Source organism: Cicer arietinum, unplaced genomic scaffold (assembly GCF_000331145.2).
Source record: "Cicer arietinum cultivar CDC Frontier isolate Library 1 unplaced genomic scaffold, Cicar.CDCFrontier_v2.0 Ca_scaffold_5784_v2.0, whole genome shotgun sequence".
Classification (NCBI taxonomy): Eukaryota; Viridiplantae; Streptophyta; class Magnoliopsida; order Fabales; family Fabaceae; genus Cicer; species Cicer arietinum.
Window position 1 is genome coordinate 3,700,370 of NW_027339431.1, and position 3,080 is coordinate 3,703,449.

Here is a 3,080-nt window from a genome sequence, read left to right on the forward strand (position 1 = left end):
TGGATGCACAAGATTGGTTAAAAACCCTAATTGGATATGAATAAGCCAAGGGAGGACGAAAATGACCTAAATGTTCATCATTTGACACAAACACACCAATTGGATGCACAAGATTGGTTAAAAACCCTAATTGGACAAGAATAAGCCTAGCGGGGACGAAATTGACTTAAATGTTCATCCAATGACACCAATGAACTTATTGGATGCACAAGAACTGTTAAAAACCCTAATTAGAAAAGAATAAGTCTAGGGAGGACGAAAATGACCAAAATGTTCATCCAATTACACAAACACACATATTGGATGCATAAGATTAGTTAAAAACTCTAATTGGAATAGAATAAACCTAGGGAGGAGGAAAATGACCTAAATGTTCATCCAATGACACAAAGACACCTATTGGATGCACAAGATTGTTTAAAAACCCAAATTGAACAAGAATAAGTCTTGGGTGGACAAAAATGACCTAAATGTTCATCCAATGACACAAATGAACTTATTGGATGCATAAGATTCGTTTAAAACCCTAATTAAACTAGAATGAACCTAGGGAAGACGAAAATGACCTAAATGTTCATCCAATGACACAAAGACACCTTATGGATGCACAAGATTGGTTAAAAACCCTAATTGAACAAGAATAAGCCTTGGGGGGGTCGAAAATGACCTAAATGTTCATCCAATGACACAAATGAACTTATTGGATGCACAAGATTGGTAAAAAAACCCTAATTGGACAAGAATAAGCCTAAGGGGGACCTAAATGACCTAAATGTTCATCCCATGACCCAAATGAACTTATTGGAAGCACAAGAATGGTTAAGACCCCTAATTGGACAGTAATTAGTCTAGGGAGGACGAAAATGACCTAAATGTTAATCTCATGGCACAAACACACCTATTGAATGCACAAGACTGGTTAGAAATCCTAATTGGATTAAAAATAAACCTAGCGAGGACAAATATGACCTAAATGTTCATCCAATGACACAAAAGAACTTATTGGATGTACAAGATTTGTTAAAAACCCTAATTGAACGAGAATAAGCCTTGGGGGGACGAAAATGACCTAAATGTTCATCCAATGACACAAATACACTTATTGGATGCACAAGATTGATTAAAAACCCTAATTGGACTAGAATAAGTCTAGGGCGGACGAAAATGACCTAATTGTACATCCAATGACACAAACACACCTATTGGACGCACAAGATTGGTAAAAAAGCCTAATTGGACAAGAAAGTGCCAAGGAGGACGAAAATGACCTAAATGTTCATCCAACGACATAAACACACCTGTTGGATGCACAAGATTGGTTAAAAACCCTAATTGAACGAGAATAAGCCTAGGGAGGACGAAAATGACCTAAATGTTCATCCAATGATACAAACACACCTATTGGATGCACAAGATTGGTTAAAAACCTTAATTGGACAAGAATAAGCCAAGGGAGGACAAAAATGACCTAAATGTTCATCCAATGATACAAACACACCTATTGGATGCACAAGATTGGTTAAAAACCTTAATTGGACAAGAATAAGCCAAGGGAGGACAAAAATGACCTAAATGTTCATCCAATGATACAAACACACCTATTGGATGCACAAGATTGGTTAAAAACCTTAATTGGACAAGAATAAGCCAAGGGAGGACAAAAATGACCTAAATGTTCATCCAATGATACAAACACACCTATTGGATGCACAAGATTGGTTAAAAACCTTAATTGGACAAGAATAAGCCAAGGGAGGACAAAAATGACCTAAATGTTCATCCAATGATACAAACACACCTATTGGATGCACAAGATTGGTTAAAAACCTTAATTGGACAAGAATAAGCCAAGGGAGGACAAAAATGACCTAAATGTTCATCCAATGATACAAACACACCTATTGGATGCACAAGATTGGTTAAAAACCTTAATTGGACAAGAATAAGCCAAGGGAGGACAAAAATGACCTAAATGTTCATCCAATGATACAAACACACCTATTGGATGCACAAGATTGGTTAAAAACCTTAATTGGACAAGAATAAGCCAAGGGAGGACAAAAATGACCTAAATGTTCATCCAATGATACAAACACACCTATTGGATGCACAAGATTGGTTAAAAACCTTAATTGGACAAGAATAAGCCAAGGGAGGACAAAAATGACCTAAATGTTCATCCAATGATACAAACACACCTATTGGATGCACAAGATTGGTTAAAAACCTTAATTGGACAAGAATAAGCCAAGGGAGGACAAAAATGACCTAAATGTTCATCCAATGATACAAACACACCTATTGGATGCACAAGATTGGTTAAAAACCTTAATTGGACAAGAATAAGCCAAGGGAGGACAAAAATGACCTAAATGTTCATCCAATGATACAAACACACCTATTGGATGCACAAGATTGGTTAAAAACCTTAATTGGACAAGAATAAGCCAAGGGAGGACAAAAATGACCTAAATGTTCATCCAATGATACAAACACACCTATTGGATGCACAAGATTGGTTAAAAACCTTAATTGGACAAGAATAAGCCAAGGGAGGACAAAAATGACCTAAATGTTCATCCAATGATACAAACACACCTATTGGATGCACAAGATTGGTTAAAAACCTTAATTGGACAAGAATAAGCCAAGGGAGGACAAAAATGACCTAAATGTTCATCCAATGATACAAACACACCTATTGGATGCACAAGATTGGTTAAAAACCTTAATTGGACAAGAATAAGCCAAGGGAGGACAAAAATGACCTAAATGTTCATCCAATGATACAAACACACCTATTGGATGCACAAGATTGGTTAAAAACCCTAATTGAACGAGAATAAGCCTAGGGAGGACGAAAATGACCTAAATGTTAATCCCATGGCACAAACACACCTATTGAATGCACAAGATTGGTTAAAAATCCTAATTGGATTAAAATAAACCTAGCGAGGACAAATATGACCTAAATGTTCATCCAATGACACAAAAGAACTTATTGGATGCACAAGATTTGTTAAAAACCCTAATTGAACGAGAATAAGCCTTGGGGGGACGAAAATGACCTAAATGTTCAT